Raw genomic sequence first — 24,981 nt, 5'->3', positions numbered from 1 at the left:
TGGCTAGAGCGGCCAGATAAAATGCAGGTAGGGTTTTCCTACTATTATGACATTGCGCTATGCACGATGGATTCCCAAGAAGCCTACATCAGATTGCATGAAATTTTTTTTCAATGCGGCCAGATAAAGCGGAGAAATTGTAATTTCCGGAAGATTTTCCTGTCAACCGTATAACCGTAAGAAATGGTCAAAGTCCGGGAGTCTTCTAGACAATCCAGGAGTCTTGGCAGGTATGTCACGCAGTAACCACAACCACCTTTTCTCCTGGCACTCCTGGATCTGGCGAGCCGTAGTGCCTAAGTTCTTAATATCAGAACATTAGATCGATAACCCGATAAGCAACCATCCTTTTCCTTTGCACACATCTGGCGGTAGTGTGGGAGCCACCACATAGGAGTTGTGTGCGACAAAAAACCGCCTTTCACAAGGCGAACGAACAAATGAACTAGGGTAGAAAAAGCAGCCGCGGTGGCTCCGTGGCTAAGGCGTTGCACTGCTGAGCACAAGGTCGCGGGTTCGATTCCCGGCCGTGGCGGCCGCTTTTCTGATGGAGGTGAAAAGCAAAAACGCCCGTGTGTACGAGATTTCGGCGCACGTTAAAGATCCCCAGGTGGTCAAAATTAATCCGGAGCCCTCCACTACGGCGCGACTCATCGCCTGCGTCGCGTCGGCACGTTAAACCCTACGACCAACTAGGGTAGAAAAAAGAATGGAGGGGCTTGTGCTCCCACTGCATGGCCCTGACAGTACTAGCCAGCCTTCAGCCCAAACACGCTCCTTCAAAACAAAAAACAAAAACAAAGGTTATGTCGTGTCCACAATTTATGAAAAATTGTTGTGCAGTAGCAGCCGATGTGGGGAAAAAAAAAATAGCTGGACTAAATACCATGCCTTCGCTCCTTATCATATTTTCAAGCATATCATCATCATCATCATCATCATCAGCCTATCTACGCCCACTGCAGGGCAAAGGCCTCTACCATTATTCTCCAATTACCTCGGTCGTGTGCCAATTGTGATCTATTTATCCCCGCAAACTTCTTGATCTCATCTGCCCATCTAACTTTCTGCCGCCCCCTGCAACGCTTGCCTTCTCTAGGGATCCACTCTGTTACCCTTAATGACCAACGGTTATCTCGCCTTCGCATCACATGCCCTGCCCGCACCTATTTCTTCTCCTTAATTTCTACTAAATTGTAGGGGTGTGCGAATATCAATTTTTTAATTTCGAAGCGAATTCGAATAATAAAAACAAAGTTCGAATCGAATCGAATATTTTTCGAATATTTTTCGAATACGAATACTTAATGTTTTTTGTAAAATTAAAGTTTTCATCAACTAGGGACACAAAACTGCAACTTTATTGCACAACAAATCACAAAGAAAAATTAGGAATTACACAATACCATTGCACTCAACAGGTTAAGGTCTGCACTCACTTAAATGTTAACATGGAGACAGGTTAACTGCTCGACATGTTCGGGGAGCAGTGACAACCTCCTGCTCGTCACGACTCCACCAGATACCGCAAACAGCCGCTCACTTGACACACTAGTGGCTAGCATGCCCGAGCCCGTGCACATTGCCGCGCGCTGATACAGTAAAATCTCGATGATACAAATATCGCGGGACCGCGAAAAATATTCGTATCATCCGAAATTCGTATGAGCCAACACAGACCAAAAAATTGGGCGCTGAAAAAAGTTTTCGTTTATTTCTTTTCTTGCATTCGCGTGAAGAAATTCGTGATTTTTTCTGCTTTTTTTAACCCCCATGTCGCAAAGCAGCCCTTTCTGGAGCACGTAAAGCTTCGCGCTCGTCTCCTCACTCGCTGTGGCTGTGCCCAAGCTCGCTACACGCCGCAACAGTCAAGCGTGAACCGCATGGTGCGTTTTTGCACGCGATTCGCTCGCCTCGGCTCTGCGAGCGCTGTATTTTCACGCCCGCATCGACGATTTCGCGCCCGCGGTAGCGCCTACCTCGGTCAGAAAATGACGCACAACGCACGCGGCAGAATGGAAGAGCCCGACTACTTGCGATGAGGCTGTCCCCGCCGGAGATGGTTAGGCTTAGCACCCCGGAAAATATTTTATGGGCGCTTTCACTAGCGGCGCGGATGATGTTTTGTAGTACCGTTTTCGCATGCATTATCAGCTCCTTTACCGCACAATTAACGTCGTGTCTCCCTTGAGCCGCATTTTAAAGAGCGGTTACAAGCGGTCGCTCGAGCGCCCGCGCCACTTCGCAGCTGGAGCCGACGCCATGTTGCCGCCGCCGGCCGCGCCGCGCGCAGCGTGGGGCTGGTTTTGCGGCGGTGTCAGCGCGCGTTGGGCGCGCGCAGAGCGTTTTCGCGAGCAGAAAACAACAGCCCGGCCGTTTCTGGAGAAAGAGTGACAAACAGGGGAGCGAGGGCCGTCACTTGCTCTTTCGGCAGTCGGGTGCCTCGCCGGCTCGTTCGTATCTTCCGCCGGGCTGCGCAGGTCCGTTCGTAACAGCCGAAATTTTTCCCATTGCAAACAATGCTATTTCGCCGGGACTTTTTGGAAATTCGTATCATCCCGAAATTCGCACCCCCAGAATCGTATCATCGAGAGTCCACTGTAACTACGAATAAACACCGATACAGTCTGCGAAAGCACGTGCCGTTCACCGTGTGCATGCTTCGCGACTTTGCTGCTGAGACACGCTCTGATTTTTTTCTTTTTTTTAGTTTTGGGTGGTTCGAATATTTCGAACAATAAAAGTGTCGGTCGAATCGAATCGAATACTAAAAAATTCGAATCGAATATTCGAAGTTTCGAATATTCGAAGTTTCGAATATTCGCACACCCCTACTAAATTGGCATGAATACGCCAATTTCAAGCATATAACGCGCACCAAAAATGCGAAAATTTCAAGGGTAAAGTAGAGGTGTGGATTACATGCGAGGTATTTCTTTTGGTGCAGCTTCACGGAAATGCGCCTACAGCAGCAACAGCGACTAAGCCACTCTTATCCCACTCACAGTGCACATTTTTCATACAGCTCAACAATATAACAACCTGAGCAAGAAGATTGGGCAAGTCAGCTGGAATTTTTCGCAAAAAAAAAATGCCGTTCAAGAGTAAATAGTGCGAGTGGCAGTAGTCAAAAAACACCATGAACACACCGTTACCCAGAGTGATGATAGGTACAAGCTGAATTTTGTTTGAAATGAGGCGGTGGCTTTCGCCGCCACACTGGTCTATTTTTATGTGTTCAATTTAATGTAAGCTTTCACCTTTTTGCTATGTAATAATTGCATTCTGCATTGATAAAAGAAGCAGGCAGTGACGCCTCTTGACGTTTTTTTTCGGATAGACCATTCAAATCACATGTGAAGTGTCTTTATGCTGAATGGATGGCTGACGAGTTCTATGACTTAACGCCGACAGGCCGAGTCCATAAACCCGATGTTGTGCAGTATTGTGAGTAGATCGTCAAGGTGTAGAAGGAGATTCCAGGTGAGATGGTTCGCAAAGGATTTCAGAAATGCTGCATTACAAACAGCATGGATGGAACTGAAGATGATATTGTGTACGTTAAGGGGGCACATGGGTGTTTAATCAAAAAGTTTATTTTAGCAGTTATGATGATGAAAATTTGGGGGGAACATGTAGTTTCTCATTCTGATTGTAGATATAAAATTTGTTTTTGAGTAAAATGATTATATTCAAATTTATTTGGATTTTTATAATCAATTTTTTGACAGCCTTTGTAAGAAAACTGCTGGAGTGATGCATCTGAATGAGGTAACAGTGAACTATGCACAAATCAAGGAGTGCAATAAGACTAACATTATCGTTCTAGTATCTGGTCTGTAGCAGAAGTTACAACCACTTGAAGTTTGGGCTTGGAAGGGGGCAACCAGAAAAACCGGTTTTGCCTTCCAAGCCCAAACTTCAAATGGTTGTAACTTCTGCTACAGACCAGATAGAACGATAATGTTAGTCTTATTGCACTCCTTGATTTGTGCATAGTTCACTGTTACCTTGTTCAGATGCATCACTCCAGCAGTTTTCTTACAAAGGCTGTCAAAAAATTGATTATAAAAATCCAAATAAATTTGAATACAGTCGAACCCCGCAACAACGAACGCCGCTTCAACGAAATTTCCGCTTCAACGAAATATTTCCAATTCCCCGTCAGCCAGCCATAGAAGTCCATCCAACAAAGTCCTCGCCACAACGAACCATTTGTAAGGCTTGCTTTCGCTTCAACAAAATTTTCGGTGATTTGGGCTGGGTTTGAACAATTATTTTACAATAAAATTAGAATAGCGCCAGCTATCTGTAACTTTTTATACATTCAGGAAGCTTAGTTTCACCGAAAACATGTGCGGTGTGCCCATACTGCCATGGAGGAAGAAAAAGTTAGGAGACGGCATGACGTCACGCAGCTAGCCTTCGCAAGCCCAGGTCCGTTGAAGCCGCTCCCTCCGCCGTTTCCCTTTCTCAAGCCGCCGCAGTCGGCCCTCCAAGGTCGGGTGGGCCGGCGGCAGCGGCGGTCTCCGACACCGGGGCATCTCTCGTGTTTCGTTGGCGGTAGCTGTTCCCCGTCCTTCCTGCATTTGTCTGCTCGGCGATCTCATGCCCGTGTGCGGGCAGGAGTGCCGCGTACGTGCGGAAGACAAAAGCCGTGGGAAAAAAAAACCAACATATAGCAGGCTTCGCGACAACGGGCCGCAGAGCAGTTTCGAGCAGACGAAATTGAAGAGCGCGGCGGCCCATACAGAGGCGGTGCGGTGGGGTCACGTGGTGCAGTGACGCCTGGGCCGACTTCGATTTTACTTTTTATGTATAGGCTTCACGTTTCTCCGGCGGCGCCGTCTCCTAACTTTTTCTTCCTCCATAGGCCACACCGCCACAAAAAAAAAAAAAAAAAAAAAATCTCATAGGCGGACGCCATTGTTTGGTGGTGATAACGATGTGGCTGGCCGTCTTTACATGAGGCCCAGGCCCGGTTCGCCAAGCCGGAGCTACAGCCAATCCGTATCCAGTTGAAATCGCACAAATGTGCTCCGCTGCTGGCGCGGCGCCGTCATGTATGCGTTGTGAGCAGCTGTCCTTGCCGTTTTCCTTCTACCATTGTTCATAGCCAAGAGCAAAAATTATGTTTGCGTGTTTGGTCTTGAAGCCAAGTCATCCTATCTTAGTCATGAGCGCGCAGTTGTGTTAAATGCAAGCAAGCGCGTCTAACCTGCCAAGGTCAGTAGCTGCCGCGCCGTGTCAGATGATAAGATAACGGCACTGCTCCTGCTACAAGTGAGAGGGGGGCTTCCGACGGCCTAGCAGCTATCTGCAAGTAATCAGCTCGGTGGACACGCCTTGTTGTACAGCAATACATTTTGCGCCTGCATTTCTTCACCCCACTCCGCAACGCGTTCTTCGCGTGCAGTGAAAGAACAGATAACCATTGGTACGTTTGTTATCCGAATAAACATGACGTTATTGCGCGTCACTCCTTTTTCTAAACATTGTATTATGCTGCCAATGATGCGGAAGCATACGGGGCTATTTTTCTGGCCTTTCCGTGGTGTGTTGCGGCAGATTTCGCCTCAACGAATTTTCGCTTCAACGAAATTTTTCGCACGTCCCGTCAATTTCGTTGTAGCGGGATTCGACTGTACAATCATTTTACTCAAAAACAAATTTTATATCTACAATCAGAATGAGAAACTACATGTGCCCCCAAATTTTCATCATCATAACTGCAAAAATAAACTTTTTTGGTTTAAGACCAGTGAGCCCCCTTAATAGGCGAATGTGGCTCACGCAATTGCCCTAGTGACAGCAGTGACGAGCGATTGTGGTTTAGGCCGTGCAGAAATGTATTCAATATGCGAAATATAGGAAGAGAGAGAGAAATAACTTTTATTTGTCCAGTTTGTGGAGGAGAGCTAGACCTCCACCCTAGGCGTCGGCCAGGAGCCCTTGGGTCCTAGCAGCGTCTTCGGCTAACTGGACGGCCCAGACTTGATTCGCCGGGTCTGAGCTGAGCAGTACGGTCTCCCACTGCTCATTACTGCTAATTTTGCGGCTCTGAGGAGTCGCCTGAGGACATGCCCATAATATATGTGCAAGATCGGCCCGTTCCTTGCATCTCCGACATTTATCTGAAAACTGTCCAGGATAACAATGACTATACGCGACGGGGTTTGGGTACGAGTTCGTCTGAAGAAGCCGCCAAACCACAGATTGCCTTTTACTGAGGGATGGATGAGCGGGGGGGTAGCGGGCTCGTTCAAGCCGGTAATGAGTAGTCAGCTCCCTGTAAGACACAAGCCTGTCTCTGCCTGTCCAGCGGAGCGAGTGAGCGTCTGGGTCAGAAGTGTCGACGTCAGCTCGGTCGGTAAAGCCTCGAGCCGCATCGTGCGCACACTCGTTTCCGGCCAGGCCCGAGTGGGCCGGTGCCCATATCAAGTACAACTTCTCGTTTCGCTCGTCATGGGATCGAGATTTTAGGATTTGGGACGCCTCGGGTGAAATTCGCCCTCTCGAATAATTTAAAATAGCTGACTTAGAGTCGCTAACAATGAATTTAATTTTTGGAGAAGCTGTCATCGCCAGGGCGATGGCCGCCTCTTCAGCCACCTCTGTGTCCGTCGTGCGGACCGAGCATGAGGCAATTGAATCCCCACGGAAATTGACCACTGCAGGGGCCATAGCGTCGCGAGCAATGTAATCAGCGGCGTCTACGTATACCACGTCCTCTGATTTTTCATATCTTTTGTGTAGGGCCTTGGCCCTGGCCTGTCGCCGCTCTTGGTTATGTACGGGGTGCATGTTTTTCGGTAGCGGTGGTATGTGCATGCGATCCCCTATTTCCGCTGGTAGGTCTATTTTGGCTCGGGGTATCCCTGCGGGAAAAATGTCAAGTGATTTGAGGATATGTCTACCGGTTAGACTCTGGATAAGTCGCTCCCGCTGTGACAGCCTTTGAGCTTCGATAAGCCCGAGTGCCTCGAACCGAGTGCCTCAAGGAAGTTTTTTTTTTTTTTTTTTTTTTTTTTTTTGTGGCAACAGATGTGCCATGTTCGTTTAGTAGCTTTGGTCCAGCCTTCCCTGTTTAAAATGTGCGGGCGCTGGTTATTTGCAGCGGCAGGTTATACGTGAAAAAATACGGTAAGTGGCATTTGATTGATTGATGGTAAACAAAGAATGCTTGAAAGGTGGGTTGCGACTTGACTTGCTTGAGCATATTTTGATAATAGTGTGGTACATAATGGATATTTTTAGGGATCCCGCTACGTGTGCTATGTCCGCTACGTTAGCATCACGAGTGTCACAGCGTCAACACCTTCCTGTCAAGAAAGCTTCATCTCAGTGTCTAGGAGCGCAAACCAAGACAGGTTTATCATTTTTCCTTACGACCTGTACGCAAAAAAAAGCATGACAGCTTTACAAGTGCCAACTTTGTCCACCATTTGATCAGAAAACTGGAAACCAGGCAGCTATATCTGCAAGCAGCCAGGGTGGAGTTGGAACACAAAGGCACTCCGCTTGCCCTTCAGGCCTGTTTCTTCTTCTGTTTAAATTTGCTACGTTTAAATTCCCTTTTTCCAGCATGGAGGGAGAAGAAAACAGGCTTTAAGCGCACATCACCGGCACATCGCAGGAAAGGCTGCTTCCCACTTAGAGAAAGTCTGCGGGCGTTTGTGGTGGTAAATCACAGGAGCTCAGAGTGCAATACATCCCATGCGGAACTAGTTCAAACTCCTTCTAAAGAATTATTTTTTATGGGCATTTCTCGCTGTCCAATGACATTTTACGTGGGATTCTATGGACGTTTGCCGGGGATCCGAAAATATTTCGTTGCCTCAAGAGTTTCGTAGTTGTGGGATTTCATTATCGCAGTGTTTGACTGTATTCACTTCTATATCTGAAGTTTCAAAATATTTGCACAACCCTAAATAAAACAAAATAATTTCTTCTATTTAATTTCCTCTCGCGCCCACTAAAACCACCCGATATAAGCATAGAAGAAGCTACTTTTGTAAAGACGATACTCCTTCTTGGGTTACTGAAACCCCAAAATTTTTGTCCCTCTATCTGTATGTCTGTCTGTTGATTGATTGACCTGCCTGGACAAAAATAAAGGAATTCAAAACGAGAAGTTTATATATAGGCAACACTCTTCCAAACCACCACGTCCAGTACAAAGCAGAACGTAAATACCGAACTAGTACCAGGCAGTTTTCTTAGTTGACAATAGATGTGTGCTTGACATTTGCAATAGAAATTACAAAATACGTGTTGAAAACAATTTTTTGACTGAAAAATACAAAAAAATAAAGGAAGGTCACACTAACGCGTAAGACTTGAAGGTAGCAGTGCTGTACACAACCTTCACGACCGTCACGAAGGTTTAAGTCCCCGACTGCAACTGATTTGAGCCTTCTTCGCTGCCGCAACAATCTCTACTCCACCATTGTGTTCTATAGGCGTGAGCTTCTTTCATTTTTTTGGAAGCGATAATCATTGGACAGCACCTTGGAGGGGCGTATATATGACGTGCCTTTCTCTTTGTGAGCAAGTGCTGCCATGATTACAACACTCTCTGGAGAGGGTTTTCTTTTTTTTTTTGCCCATCTTCGCCAATCTTCTTTTAAGTGGGTATGCCTGGCTTGACAAACGTGCACCGGGGACGCTGGGCGGTCGTCGCGAGGCACGCACGCACAAGTGCTACGCATTTTCTTGGTTTTGAAAACTGCTGGGCTGTCGTTGTGAGGTCCGCGCTAACATGCGCGCTCGGCAATTTCTTGGTATTTTTAATTGCAGACATGGAAAAGTACGATTTGCTAAACAGCTTTGCTGTTAGAAGGGCTAGTGCCTGAACCTAGGCCTCGTGGCGGCACTCTGAGAAGTCCAGCAGTAACGAAAGGTTTCGGTAGATGGCATGCAAGCAGTGGAAGGCGGGAAAATTAAATTGAACTAAGCAAACCTCCTCCTTGCTTATCGCGGGAGGAGCAAGATGGGGGGGGGGGGGAATGGGGTGAGAGGTGGGCGGAAAAGAGGAGAGAGGCATTTACGTGGCAGAAGAATATCGTCTTTTGATGACACTTGCAGAAAAGTGGGCAGATACGCGGCCAGTGTTTTTACCCCGGTCCACACTTATCAGTGCATCTGGAAGTGACAGCCATCAACAGGTACTAAAATAAATTCGCAAGCAACACGCAAACGTTTACCTTGTTTACAACACCACTTTTGACGTTGATGTCGTAAGGCTCGTGGCAGCGCTGGCAGACGGCAGAGGGCTCTCGAAGCTTGCCTTCACACCTGACGAACTTCCTCTGTGGGGACCCAGGGCCTTCGCTGCACATGTGGAAAGTTGATGGCTGAGCTGGCTAATGTCAACTAGCATTTAAAAAGCGCCGAAGAAGCAGCCACAAAGTAAGACCGCGTAGAACCAGTCTTCATAGTGTGGACAAGTGTGCAAGCGTGAACAAGCAAACCACACCTAACACGTGCCTCTTATTGGTCCCAGCCAAAATTTTTAGTGCGTTACCGTGCAGCAGGGATGCGCCAATAGTGATTACTGTTTTCGAAGCAAATACAAAGTGAAAGGTGATGCTTTCATTATCATTATTTTATTTATTGATTATTGATACAGATGAACCTCGTTATAACGAACACTGATATAGCAAACTATCAGCTATAGCGAACTAAAAAAAAACTTGGGTTGGTCACGCTTTATTTCAATGACACTTATTGTTTTATAATGAAACTGAAACCATGAGGGCCATGCACTATATCGGATAAAGCGAAGAAATATTTGACCACGAGGGTGAGCAGCAACTTGGAAAATCCCCCCGTAGTCCGAAGCTGCACAAGTATAAAGGCCCTTTTATTCGTGGACACTGTGGAAAACTCCATCCTGCTCAGTGCTGTGAGTAGGCACCAGACGAATACCACATCTTTCATCAAATAAATAATGGTGCATGCCTGTTTCGTCAAGTGAACTTTGTTCTATTAATTTCATGTACTCATGTTCAGGTTCATCGAGCTTGAAATGCAACAAAGAGAGAGGTAAAGGTTACCTTGTTTATAGTGGGTTCGAAGCCTTAGAAAATGCTCTACTGTTACAACAAATACAGGTTATAACGAACTAATTTGCTGCCCCGATACTACTTCGTTACAATGAGGTTAGACTGCATTATTATAATCAATCATTATATCAACAGCATTTTGTTCAAATAGTTGTCGACTGAAACGTATATTTATCGGCTTCCCATAAAAACACACTGAAATTCCCCATTTCCAGAGCAGGCTTGCGCCTGAGAGCAGAGCAGCCTGAAGAAAAAGAAGAGGCCCAGTCAAACTGGTTTGCAAAATTTTTCAACGGCACGAAATAAACATACAGTTGGTCCAATGCAACAAAGATAGAAGGGACTTCAAAGAGCCCCTTCTCCTCCCCTTTTGCCATGCGTCACCAGTGCATTGCAGAAAAACCTGGAACTTCACAGCCCAGAAAGGGAGCGCAAGTGTGCAGCAGTCGATCGCACATGGTCAAAGTGAAATACATCCAGGGCCCAATCCTTTACAAAGAGTATGTAAGATAGCGGTACGAGAATGCCAAATAATTGACGTGTAGTCGAGGGTTGCTCGGATAATGGAAACGTCTGCGCGAAGCCTTGTGTCACTATTTGCCAGATGTAAATGGCATCTTAGGAAACCAAGCTATTTGAGTGCCTCATTTGTAATATGTTAACCGTGCATGTCAGCTTAAAGGGGGCCATGCAGACAAAACACAAGTTTGGTTCATCCGAAACATTGCCTCGTTCGAATCCTACTTTTAACGTACACTTCGCTCAAATAAGCTGTATAACTAGGAAAAAAGGAAATGGCCATGCGACCCACCAGACCATTTCCTGCAACAGAACCTATGATGTCATATGTGCCAGCTCTGCGATTGGCTGAGCCCGGCAAAAGCAAATGCAAATTAGGCAGGGCTTACAAGCTTGCCGAGATGTTTGCACCTAAATTTACAGCACATTCTTTTTATATCAGTAAGAATGGTAGGACAAACAGTGGAAGTTACGAAAGCACACGTAAACATAGAAGTACTGATGCGTACTGCAGTTGGTACCACACGCATTATGCCTGTTTTAGCTGCACAGCACTGCAGTGCTTTGGGGTTGTCTCAGACGACACTGGCCGATTGACGCAAGCGACGGTGTCTTGCGTGACCATATTTGTCGAGGGAGCACCATGTTTCACAAAACGATTATTTTCTACCTGAACAAAAACAGGCCAGCTACAAATACAGTCAAAAACAGTATTCCCGGTATAGTGGCGCCATCGATGTTGACTAGCGGTAAACCAGGATCTCCAATCGGCTGCAGAGCAGTTCTTGTGCTGTCATCGCAGACGACCTCAAGAAACACACGATTTCGCGGCAGAATCGAAAGTGTAACCCAAATCGATTAAAATTCCTCAGTGAATAAAGCATTGTTTGCTTTTGGACAAGCGCTGGGGGTACTATAAAACACCAAATCCTTCAAATAAAACAAACTTGTATTTCAATGTGAACGTAACCCCAGGCTATTTCAAAAAATGGCTTTGTTCGATTATGCTACTGCACGGCATATATAAGTTAGATGGTGTTTGTGCTATTGATAGCCGCTGACCTACCGTATAATGCGGAATATGGGTCGAGATTTTTTACAGAAAAATTTGCCGAAAAGTCACCCCTCGACCTATATTGCAGTCACTGGCAGTTGTCATCTGGCGACCGGGCAGCCCATCGAGCCCATCCAAACCCCAAAGGCACCATCGCCACCACCATCAATCGGACACGACGCCATCTTTGTTTTGTTGCTTCACTCGCTGTCGGCAAATGTGTGCGTGCTATTTTCTTCTTGCTCAAAATGAGTTTAGGCACTTGGTGCCAGTTTACAGCAGCATTTAAAAGAAAAGTTGGGGGTTTTCCAAGGCCAATGACGTGTCCGCCTTGCACCAGTTCGGTATCGCCAAAAGAAGTGTTGCTAGCGGTGTTAGCTGACGGGGCAGCTCTCGGTATGCAACGCTCAGAAGGCCTTGTTCCATGAGCGCTGCTCTGTGCATTTGTGCTGCTGTACAAAAGGGCAAATTTTGTCCGCTAGCGTCGTGCGATGTCTCTACGAATGGATACCCCAAGATGTTTGCTGACCGCCTGCACAGACTGGCTGTCGCTCCGGTCTGCACACGAGTGTCCCATGCTTTGCGCTCGCTTCACGATGACATGGTCTTGCGAGTGTTTACGAAGTACTGCATAAGCAATTCCCTGGACTGCACCGAGGATGACCTGCTGTGTGGGCGACAGCGAGCCAGAAGCAGTCGTCCGACGATACTTCAGACAGTTTTAAATGAGTAATCTGAGACGAAACAAGTTATAGCCTCAATAAAACAATGGTTGGTACCTAATTTTTTTTTTTTTTTGCATTTTTCGGCTACAAGGTAAGGGGGTCGACGTATATTCCGCCTCGACCTATATTCCGCATTATATGGTAAGCCACCGTCAAGAAACAAGATTGGGTAATTTAGTGGAGCCCCTAGTTCTGCTTGATAGTATCACATGAACGCTTACAAGCAGTTAACACACTGGAAACTACTTTCTTAGTGCTGGCTCATATCTTGTCACTTTTTCTCATATCAAAATTTTAAATTTTAAATTTAATTGAAATTTGAAATTTATTCAATATTTCTTGCATTTTTTGTCATTAAAAAAAACCTTCTTTCGTGGCTGGAATGGAGCTGAGTGGGATACCAAAGACTAGTTCTTGAAAACTGAACAAAGTAGCGTTGCGTTCTGTCTTGATGGCCTCTTTAGGGCACTGCCTTAAAACAATGAACAAGATCGGTCCACAAATCAGAACGCCATTCAATTTTTAAGTCTCCAAATACTGTGAGTGTGTGTTTGTCCAAGCATTCAACATTACTGGGTGATTGTTGAGCCTTACAACTCCCATATACCGTCTCCCATTGGCTGGTTATCGTTGGTGGGGTAAATCTCTCATCTGTGTATACCCCAGTACATGCACACTCTTTGTCAATATTGCCGCGAACCATACATTGGGTTTGTTTATTTGTGTTTTGCTTTTACCGCCCGGCTGCGCCGGTCTGTGTTATCTCTGCGCCAAGGGAAGCGCGTGTTCCATTCTTTCTTTCTGTGCCGCATGTGTTATCTGTTGTGATAGGGAGAGCATTCCCATCTAACGTGAACAGCCCAGAATAATCTTCTTGGATCTACTATGTTCTCGATGCGAATCGACGTTTCGAGAACCACGCGCACCGAAAGATAAAAAGCCTGCAGTGCGGACGCCGGGGCATTCGATTCGACGACACTCGCCTGTGCAAGTCACTTTGTTGACCGCTGCTTCGCCGCCTCTGTATTCTTTTGAGTTGTTAGGGGAGCACAAGTTCGCTCCAATAAACGTGTTTCTCATTCAACACAACTGCATCGTCCTTGTCTTCGTGACATCTGGTGGAGGTGCTGGGTATGAAAGGTGCGTAATGCCGCGAACCATACATTGGGTTTGTTTATTTGTGTTTTGCTTTTACCGCCCGGCTGCGCCGGTCTGTGTTATCTCTGCGCCAAGGGAAGCGCGTGTTCCATTTGCTGGACTTGTCCGAAATCCGCCCAAAACCGTCGCCGAATTCGTGACCGAAGCCAGCACCATTGAGAAAGCCCTCGAAATGCGTGCTAAGCAGTATGACTGCAACTTTGTTGGCGCGGCCAATGCGAACGACTTTGGCAGCACACGGATCCCGGCCGACAGCCTACGCGAGACTATCCGCGCAATAGTGAGAGAGGAGCTGCGGAAACTTCTCCCAACGCCGCCGCAGCCCCAAGTCGCTTCCCTCACCGACGTGATTAGAGAAGAAGTGCAACAAGCGTTGGGAACTTCTACGCCATCCGAGGTACCCCGAGAGCCACAAGCTATGACATACTCCGCGGCTGTTCGTCGACCCCGCCCTGCTCCAACACGCCGTCAAGAGGCCCCGCCGTACCGCCGCCCACTGTCACCCGCCCGACCCCCGGTAGCCCGAAACCAGACGCCGAGGAAGACGGACGTATGGCGAACTCCCGATAACCGTCCTCTGTGCTACCACTGCGGAGAGGCCGACCACATTTACCGTCGCTGCCCATACAAAAGACTCGGACTGCGTGGTTTCTCCGTCGACGCACCTCGCCCTCTCCCTGGCCAACGTCCACGTGAGATCGACGAGTATCTATCTGAAACCAGCCGTGGCCCAGCGCGTTTCAACCGTTCGCCGTCGCCCTACCCCTACCAATCGCCGAACCGCCGTAGCAACGCTGACTTCGCCCGTGGAAGGTCCCCCAGCCCACGCGGGGGAAACTAAAGGCGGCAACTTCTGGAGGTGAAGTTGCTCTACGGCGAAAAACTAGAAACCCTCCAATGACGCAAAGACGCGCTGAAGACAGTGATTCACGACATGCCCTCATCCAGACGACCCGACCTAACCCTGACGAGACTCCCGAACACGACGACAGCTACATGGCGCGACGCGTACCCGACCTGACCGAGACGTCCGTTGAGAAGACGACGACAACGACGATGCACAGTGCCCGACCATCAACACGTACAAGCAGAGATACGACGCCCCGACGAACCCAGAACTCGAGGACGACTGCATCTGACGTCAAGGTGTCCATCGACGGCTTTGACGTAGTCGCCCTCGTAGACACGGGAGCTGACTATTCGGTAATGAGCGGACCATTTGCGTCTAAACTGAAGAAAGTTATGACCAGATGGGACGGTCCGCACATACGCACAGCAGGAGGCCACCTCGTGACGCCAAGTGGAACGTGCACATCGCGCGTCACCATAGACGGCACAACGTACCCTGCGGCGTTCGTCGTTCTGCCTAACTGCTCCCGCGACGTGATTCTCGGAATGGACTTTTTGACGGACAACGGCGCAATAATTGATCTGCCGACCAAGTCGATAACATTTTCCTCCAATCACTCCACGACGCCGCAGCCGAACCCCGATCACCGTGCTGCTGTCAGGATCGCCGACGATCACATCACCCTGCCACCCCGCGCAAGCTTGATGATCGCCGTCTACTGTGAGGATGCTGCTTCTGACATCGACGCTATCGTAGAGAGTGATCGAAGGTTGCTTCTCGACCGCGGTGTCTCCGTCGCAAGAGGCATTGCGCACTTTAAGCAACGCCAATCTCACGTTTTGGTCACTAATTTCACCGAAGAGTACCAGCATTTAAACAAGGGAGCTGCAATTGCGTTCCTCGAAGAAACGCAAGAAGCAAGTGATGTGATCGCAGTCGCCGACTTTGAACGCACACCCGTAGAAACATTCAAGCTCCCGCAGCCATTCGACGTGAATCCGGCGCTACCGCAAGAACAACGGAAAAAATTATTGGCTTTGCTGCGTCGCTATAGCGAATGTTTTTCGTCGAGCGCAAAACTACGTCAGACCCCTCTAGCGAAGCACCGAATAATAACCGAAGATGGAGCCCGACCTACCCAACAGTCACCGTACCGCGTCTCTTCACACGAACGGGAAGCCATCCGGACTCAAGTCGACGACATGCTGAGCGATGACATTATACAGCCATCGAAAAGCCCCTGGGCTGCGCCCGTCGTACTCGTAAAGAAAAAAGACGGCACATTAAGGTTTTGCGTTGACTACCGGCGACTGAACAAAATCACGAAAAAGGACGTGTACCCCCTCCCCCGAATCGATGACGCCCTCGACCACCTCTGCCACGCAAAGTACTTCTCATCGATGGACCTGAAGACCGGCTACTGGCAAATTGAAGTGGACGAGAGAGACCGAGAGAAGACTGCATTTATAACCCCAGACGGCCTATACGAGTTCAAGGTGATGCCGTTTGGGCTGTGCACAGCACCAGCGACGTTTCAAAGAGTCATGGACACTGTGCTAGCTGGCCTTAAGTGGCACACCTGCCTCGTATACCTCGATGACGTAGTGGTATTCGCCCGGACTTTCGACGAACACCTTGCAAGGTTGGAGTCTGTACTCGAGGCCATTCGTACGTCGGGGTTGACGCTGAAGCCTGAAAAGTGCCGTTTCGCATACGGGGAACTCAAGTTCTTGGGCCACGTCGTCAACGCCGCGGGAGTCCTACCTGACCCGGCAAAAACTTCAGCCATTGCGAACTTCCCAAGGCCGAAAGACAAGAAGGGCGTGCGGAGATTTCTCGGGTTGTGCGCATACTACCGGCGCTTCGTCGCAAACTTCGCACGCATTGCAGAGCCACTCACGCGCTTGACGAAAGATAGCACCCCTTTCAGCTGGGACAACGACCAAGAAAAAGCATTCGGCGAGCTGCAAAAACGCCTGCAAAGCCCGCCCGTGCTCGCTCATTTCGACGGAAATGCCGAAACGGAAATGCATACGGACGCCAGTGATATAGGCTTGGGTGCCGTCCTTGTCCAAAAGCAAAGCGGCTGCGAAAGGGTAATCGCCTATGCTAGCCGTGGTCTGTCGAAGGAGGAGAAAAACTATTCTGCCTCTGAGAAAGAGTGCCTGGCTATTATATGGGCGATTTCAAAATTTCGCCCATACGTGTATGGAAGGCCATTCAAGGTTGTAACAGACCACCATGCGCTGTGTTGGCTCGCCAATTTGAAGGACCCCTCTGGCCGTCTTGGGCGGTGGAGCTTGAGCCTGCAGGAGTTCGACGTTACAGTCGTTTATAAATCCGGCAGGAAACACTCCGACGCCGACTGCCTGTCCCGCGCCCCCGTCGACCCACCACCACAAGACTCTGATGAAGACAGCGCGTTCGTCGGGATCGTGACGAAGAGCTACCTAGCCGCCCAGCAGCGTGCCGACCCCGACTTACGCGTCATAATCGAGTACCTCGAGGGATGCAACGTTGCCGTTCCTAGGACCTTCAAACGCAGCTTACCAGCATTCAGCCTGAGAAACTCCGTCCTTGTGAAGAATAATTTCAGCCCCGGAACAAGAGCGAATTACCTTCTCGTCATCCCCGCGGACCTTCGTGACGAAATTTTGGAAGCGTGCCACGACGACCCGTCTTCTGGACATCTGGGCACAGCCCGCACTATTGGAAAAATCAAGGCGAGGTACTACTGGCCCGGCCTTACCTCTGACGTCACCCACTACGTCCGGAGCTGCCGTGACTGCCAGCGACGAAAAACGCCGCCGACAAGACCCGCCGGACTTCTGCAACCGATCGCCGTCCCATCGAGACCATTTCAACAGATTGGAATGGACCTTTTAGGCCCGTTCCCTACGTCACGATCACAGAACAAGTGGATTGTCGTAGCGACAGACTACATGACGCGCTACGCAGAGACCGCCGCTCTTCCGAGGGGGACTGCACAAGAAGTGGCGAAGTTCTTTATAAGCCAAGTTGTGCTGCGACATGGAGCCCCGGAAGTCCTAATCACAGACCGCGGAACGGCATTTAATGCGGAGCTGATGCAAGGAGTATTACGCTACAGCAACACGGATCACCGAAGAACGACGGCGTACCACCCCCAAACGAACGGACTAACAGAACGTCTGAACAAGACAATCGCAGATATGCTGTCAATGTACGTTGACGTTGAACATAAGACTTGGGACGAAGTGCTCCCGTATGTGACGTTTGCGTACAACACGGCTATCCAGGAGACGACACAGCTGACGCCGTTCGAGCTTGTCTACGGTAGAAGGCCGACTACGATGCTCGACGCCATGCTTCCACACGTAGAAGACGACGACCTCAACGCCGACGTCCACGGATATCTTCAACGTGCGGAGGAGGCCCGCCAGCTCGCTCGAGTTCGTATAACGGACCAGCAGCTGGTGGATGCGGGCCGCTACAACCTCCGACGCCGAGACGCCGAGTACCAACCAGGGGATCGTGTGTGGGTTTGGACTCCCATCCGACGACGCGGACTCAGTGAGAAGCTCCTGCGACGGTATTTCGGACCCTACCAGATTCTACGACGTGTTGGCCAACTTACCTACGAAGTGATCCCCGATGGTGACTCCGGCACATCACGACAACGCACGCGGCCTGAAGTCGTCCACGTGGTTCGCTTAAAACCTTTCTACGGACGATGACGAACTTTTATTTTCATTTGTTCGGACTGTCGCTTATGTTAGCATCGGGTCGATGCACTCTTAGAGGGGGGGGTAATGCCGCGAACCATACATTGGGTTTGTTTATTTGTGTTTTGCTTTTACCGCCCGGCTGCGCCGGTCTGTGTTATCTCTGCGCCAAGGGAAGCGCGTGTTCCATTCTTTCTTTCTGTGCCGCATGTGTTATCTGTTGTGATAGGGAGAGCATTCCCATCTAACGTGAACAGCCCAGAATAATCTTCTTGGATCTACTATGTTCTCGATGCGAATCGACGTTTCGAGAACCACGCGCACCGAAAGATAAAAAGCCTGCAGTGCGGACGCCGGGGCATTCGATTCGACGACACTCGCCTGTGCAAGTCACTTTGTTGACCGCTGCTTCGCCGCCTCTGTATTCTTTTGAGTTGTTAGGGGAGCACAAGTTCGCTCCAATAAACGTGTTTCTCATTCAACACAACTGCATCGTCCTTGTCTTCGTGACAATATTTTCTAGACCCGCCGCGGTGGCTAGTGGCTAAGGCATTGTGCTGCTGAGCACGAGGTCGCGGGTTCGATTCCCGGCCGTGGCGGCCGCTTTTCTGATGGAGGCGAAAAGCAAAAACGCCCGTGTGTACGAGATTTCGGCGCACGTTAAAGATCCCCAGGTGGTCAAAATTAATCCGGAGCCCGTCACTACAGCACACCTCATCGCCTGCGTTGCGTCGGCGCGTTAAACCCCACAATCAATCAATCAATCAATCAATCAATATTTTCTAGGCCAATCCTAAGTCCTCTCACAAAGAATTCAAAGAATACTAAGCTTTACCTATGTGACACAATTATTTTATGACAGTAAGAAAGAAAGGCATTTTCCCTACCTTTCCTATGCTGCATAATACGTTTCAGCCACGCTTAGGACGCGAGCTTATACGCTGAATTTTTTGCCGAATGCGCGTTTTGAGCTTGGCCTAGAAAATTTTGAAAAAGACTGTATACATGGTCATGATCATGTACATGACGATTGGTATAGGATCATCGTCACAGGTGGTTTGTTCAGCAGAGTGAGTGCAGGTGTCTGTCTACTCGCCATCCAATCCCGTCTGTTGTGCCACCGCTTTCTTTCAAAGTTAGGTACCAACTGGCCCAAGTTTTATACTCTTGTGAATTCATTTATCTGTTTATTTTATTGAACTCTCTCCACCATGCTGTTCGTGTATACTAAGCCAGACCGCACAAACTGGGAACAAACTCTTCCTTTTGTAACCTTCACCTATACTACGGCTATCCAGCGCTCCTCCTGGCTCCTCACCTCTTTTCCTGGTTTATTGACACTCTGCCTGCTTTGTTTCAAGAAAAAGAGCGCTAAAAACAATGGCAGAGAAAAAGAAGAACGATGAGACACTTTTTTCTGCCACTTTTTCTGTCTTTTTTTTTCCTCGTTTCTCCTGTCGTGCGTTTTAGCGCTCTTTTTCGCGAATCAATACTCACCAACGAGCCCAACGGCATATGTTACTACAGTACCCTTCCTTTATCACTGACACAGCTTTTTTCTCGGCACCAAACTCTCGTCACAGCTTTCTTCTCTGCACCCAAATCTTGTGGCACCCTAATATCTGGCCAATGAATTTCTCAGCTCAAACACCGTCGTCACCTAGCCCGCCTCCACACTGAAGCCATGCAGCCAGAATGAAAAAACCAGTACGATTCCACTCACCAGCAGCCCGTTCATGTCTGGCCTGAAGAGGAAGCATTCCTTCAGACGCCACTACAGTCACCCGGTCCCTGTAAAAAGTTTTTGCACAAATACATTCGTCCGTACGTTTCGATTGAGCAGAAATCTCTGGTGAACTATCAGGAATCTCAGTCAACTGCCTCTGCTGACTAGAGCACTGCACGGGCCTGATTTTAAAGCTCGAGCCAGGCCCGAGCCCACTTTGTGAAGCCCGAGCCCGACTCCGGCCCATAACAACTAGCCCAAGCGTGGGCCGGGCATGGGCATTCATAAGTGAGCCTGGCCCGAGCCCGGGCCCGTCGTCTCAAGCCCAGGCCCGGCCCGGGCCCGGTCATTTATATTTGAGCCTAGGGAGGGCCCGTGTGTGTGTGTGACCAGGCCCGGTCTTAGACGCTGAAGAAAATGTTTATTATATTTGGTCCAGTGTCTTCGTAGCCGCAAATCAGACGAAGCATCTAGTGTGTACAAGCACGTCATGAACTGAAACACAAAATATAAGGGATTAAAAGTGCACGTAGTTAAGTTTACACCGCCTGCAGTTCACACCACATCGGCGTAATAATTGCTGGTGTTCTTACACGAGCGACACCACCAGCTTTGGTGACCAGACTCTTGGCAACTTCCTGTGGTTGTCTCGGTCACAAGTTAGTATTGCTGATTTTCTTTTGCTCCACATTTGAATCCACGAGTATGTACGTGCGGTGAAATATTTTACCTGCAGTGGTTGTTAAGTGCTGGTGTTTCTCTAGCACGCGAGTTTGATTCCTGGCCACGGCAGCCACATTTCGGTTGGTGCGACATCTAAAACACACATATACATAGACATACCGTGCACAGCTCCAGGTTGTCTGAATCGATTCTTTACCCGCTAGGGAATTCCTTGTAACCGTATCTTTGGTTTGTTATACACCAAAATATAAAATCTTGATGCAGTACATGAAATGTCATTAAAATTACAGTATAGTTACTATCAGACTTAGCCAAACACGTTTTTGAAACGACGCGTACAGCTAACATCAAGAAGCGCGTAAAAATAAGCTTAGAATATTCATTTTGAAATTGTGCACGTTTCTCACATGAGGCCTTTCACCCTGCATACGTCGTAACTGAAAGCGGCTAGGTGGCCGCTTTGGATTGCACGTGGAGACTGAGAAACATTAGTGGGCAATTGTTGAGCTGTAGGACTTGCGCATACTGTGACCCTCACCATTTGCTGGTGGGACAAATACCTCATCTGTACACACCCATTGTAATCATCATCTGTGCATGATCACCATTACAGGTGGCTTGCTCTGTCCAGTCACTGACGGGTAAAGTAAACAAACCGGCCGTTGGAGTTGCTGCAAGCTTGTGCGGAGTCGGCTGTTTGTTTAGAATACAAGCAAATGTGACAGTGGCTACATCAAACCCAATTTCTCGGATACAACACGGCATGGTGTCCCACAATCAGTTGAGCTAGCAATATTTTCTACATGCCATTGTGTTCACACAATAGGCAAAAAAAAAAAAAAAAAGAACACTTCCTTTCTTATTGTTTCTTTGAACTGAACGTAAGAAATTTGGTAAAGGCTAAAGAAAAATTGCGCCCACCTCCCCGCGAGGGGAAGCCTGTGTAGATGCGACGCATCGTGGGGTTCACTTGGTGTTTCCGTTGCATTGATTCTGAAATTGCGTGAAACGTGTCGGGAACGCGTATGATTGTTATGTTTTATGATTGTTATTATGTTTTATTGGCCAATCTTGGTCAATCTCTCTAAGTAATATGCTTGGGGCTTTGCTGTCACAATGACGTTTACTCCATCATCGTTGCTATAAGTGGGAGCTTCTTTTCTTTTATTGCAAGTGTTAATCATTGCCCTATCATGCGTTGCATCAGTAGCTTCTTGACGTAGTTTGAATGAGTCAAGGATATAAGGTGCGTTTGTAGCATTTGATTCTGTCTCGGTTTTTGTGGCGCAGTGGGAAGAGCACCATGTACCTGGCGTTCCACCCACAGGGTTGCGGGATCGAAACCGGGCATCGCCAACTATTATTTTTTTATATAGTGTAGGGGGAGAGGTGTGGACGAGAGAGGGGCATCGGAGAGGAGAGGGGGTAAGCGGCGGAGAGCGCAGCTCGCGCGGCGAGGAGAATGGGGGAGGGGCGGACGACAACAACGCCGACGCTGCATGGACAAGGCGAGTGAATGAGATGCAGTCGCATCTAAAAAATGAATAGAAATAGTAATAGACGACAAACACTACTGCTTTACTTCAAGTGCTCCCTGCGTGTTTGCGCACTGCGTATTACAAACACAGAATTGTGAGCATTCCTTTTCGTGCCTGTGTCATTCAAGGGTGGAATGTGCTTCATACGTTCTTTACACACTTGCGAGTCACTACAGCACGACAATGGTAATGATGCCGTCAATCAGCACAGAAAGGGGCTTCCCAGGCCAGACCACTGTGGCCTTAGGATTTCCAATGGGCGCATTCAAGCTAAACTTGGAAGAATAAGCTTCATACTTGTAAACGTCATAGGACATTGGCAAGGATGGTGCAGAGAGGAGGATAGCACTTTCCAATTGCCTGTTTGTCCACATGAATTCCCGTAAATGCAGCCAGAGTGGTCGAAACATGACCTAGGAATGCCAGGTTTTATTTTGCACAAGTAATCTGACCATGCTTAGAAATAACTTGTTTCCCTTTAAGGAGGGAGGTGGGAATCGGAGCAAACTTTCTTATTTCTTGTTGCAGTGCAATGAAATTTGATAGGCACCTTGGAAAGCACCCCAAATGGCGCGATTAAAAGTTTCATAATGATACCTTCAGTAGTTTTTGTGTTACGGAGATTTACAAGTTGCCTGCTCGTGGAAAGTCTAGTGAAGTGACGAAACATAATAAGTTCTGAATACTTTTAAAGTATTCAGCGCTCGTCCTGTCCGTTTCTTTCATCCACGTCTTTTTCGCGCTGTTCCCCAGAATGACACTATACCAACTTGCCCAGCTCACTACTCTGCTACCTTTAAAGTGAACTCAAAATTTTTTTTAAACCCTGTGTTTTTTTATATAGAGCTTTATTTTAACCTGTAACCATTTGGACACAACTAGCATTGGCATAAATACTAAATAAAAAAAAGAACAAGGCCCTAAATTGAAAATTAGGAAGTGTGATACCCTGCAGGACACTTCAAGGATTAAAAAAAAACGAACACGGTGATATGGTCAGCGGGCAAGGAGGCACGACTGGAATGGCCAACAATTCCCGACTCGTCAAGTTCTTTGCACAGGTTGGTCAACTCTTTGTAATTATAAACTGTTTCAAGACAGACAATTGGTTCATAGTCGTGCTTCCATGCCCTGGAACGCTGTTTGACCCATTCTGTGACCTGTTGCTGTTAATGTGCGGTGGCATTAAGGAAAATCCGGGACGTGGAGACGAAACCATGACTGAAATGTTCAAACTTATAAAAGAAACAAACGAGCGTTCAATCCGCATTGAGGAGAACCAAACCAACATGTCGCAGTCTATCACTGAACTGAAAGATGCACAAGAATCTATTTTTAACACAATAGCTGATATTAACAAACGATTACAAGCACTTGAAACTCAATCCGCCGCCTACGATAGCTGGAAGATTAATACAGACGAAACACGTCAAGTCCTACAGCGCATGGAAAAAAAAAACACAACCCTTAAAGCACGTTTGGATGATGCTGTGAATCGGTCTCGGCGAGACAACTTAGTTTTTTATGGAATTACAGACAGCAAATCAGAAACATGGCAAGATTCAGAGAAGAAGATTATTGCATTTGCCGCTAAAAAGCTCCAGTTCGACATTCCAACTGGTACCATTGCCCGTGCACATAGAATTGGCAGATTTGCTCCTGGTAGGAACCGGCCTATCATTGTTATGTTTTCTGCAAACAAAATTAAGGAACTTGTTTTTGCGAAGCGATCATCGCTCAATGATTCAGATGCCCACATTAGTTTAGATTGTGGCCCTGCCACACGACTTCAACACAAAAAGCTTGTTGAGTATGGCAACAGTCTAAAAGCTTCTTTCAAGTTAAAACCCAACAAACTTATTATTGGTAATCAATATTACGCATACGACCCGAACGGTGATGCAATTCACCTGAAGAGTGGTGAGACAGACTCCCGAAACGTGGATACTTCGTGCCCAAGAGCAACTCGCTCTGGCCGTATTTTCTCGGCAAATAAATAGGGACGTCAGAGGGGTGGCGGCATAACGCTAGAAGTGCCCGCACTATTCACTAACATACGTAGCCTTTATCCAAAACGAGACAGCCTAAATGCCCTAATTAATGGTTGCGAAGTTGACATCATTGTACTTACTGAGACCTGGCTCTCCGAGAAAGTAACTACCGTATTTATTCCAATCTAGGACGGCCCCGATTCTAAGCCGACCCCCGAAAATCCGAAGCCAAAAAAAAAAAAAAAAAAAAAAAAAAAGAGCCTTACCTTAAATGTAGGCCGAACAAAAAGGCGAGCTCAGCATTCACAAAAAGAAAACACGTTTATTGAACATAAAGATGCGGTGCTCATCCCGAGTCATCATCGCTGCTAGCCTCTGAATGCCATCCTCGTTGCGGCGCACGCAAATATCCTCTCGCGTTGCGTCCTCCAACGATGGACATTTTTTTCATCCACGCCGAAGTCCCGCCCGGCTTGAACATTCGACGGCAACACCGCGGCTAAAACAACTTTTCTTTTAAAAGCGGCACTATAATGGCACCGCTTGTTTGGTGCCATTGCGCTGTCAAAACCAAACGTCACACCGCACGCAGGACACTATCCGCACAGTTCAAAATGGCGGCATCGCCCCCAGCTATGGCCCAATGGCGAGTTTCTTAGTAAGTATACTAGAGAGGAAACTGCGCCTTGTAAGCCATGTCGGCGTGAGGGTTCATGGGAAGACCCCCTTTTTGACTTGTGCTTGGCATGACAATTGGATTCTAAAGCTGTTTTTGGCATTTGCTTCCTTCACTATGCATTGACACGTTTACGAGCTACGAGGAAGCCGAAATCCTTCCTGTTCTGTGGTAGCCGTGTTCGGTGAAACAGCAGGCAGTGTGTTCTCGCACCTGACGTTGCTCATGCCGCAGTCAAAGGACGCATGACTGAGCGGGTAATGTGCCGCCGCGAAATTTGTAGCCGACG

At 48.0% G+C, this 24,981-nt stretch overlaps 1 protein-coding gene across 1 annotated transcript in view; it reads right to left on the bottom strand.

The window, feature by feature from the left end:
* Nucleotides 1–24,981, bottom strand: part of LOC144153738 (uncharacterized) — a 76,466-nt gene that overhangs the window by 19,780 nt on the left and 31,705 nt on the right. The window contains exons 8-9 of the transcript XR_013319365.1: nt 19,801–19,868; nt 9,207–9,333 (exon numbers count right to left, since the gene is read on the bottom strand). The gene's annotated coding sequence lies outside the window, so the exon portion shown is untranslated. The remainder of the gene's footprint in view (nt 1–9,206; nt 9,334–19,800; nt 19,869–24,981) is intronic.

Source organism: Haemaphysalis longicornis, unplaced genomic scaffold, assembly GCF_048455015.1.
Source record: "Haemaphysalis longicornis isolate Haplotype H1 unplaced genomic scaffold, Haemaphysalis longicornis Haplotype H1 scaffold_9, whole genome shotgun sequence".
Taxonomy (NCBI): Eukaryota; Metazoa; Arthropoda; class Arachnida; order Ixodida; family Ixodidae; genus Haemaphysalis; species Haemaphysalis longicornis.
This window is presented reverse-complemented; position numbering and strand designations above follow the sequence as displayed.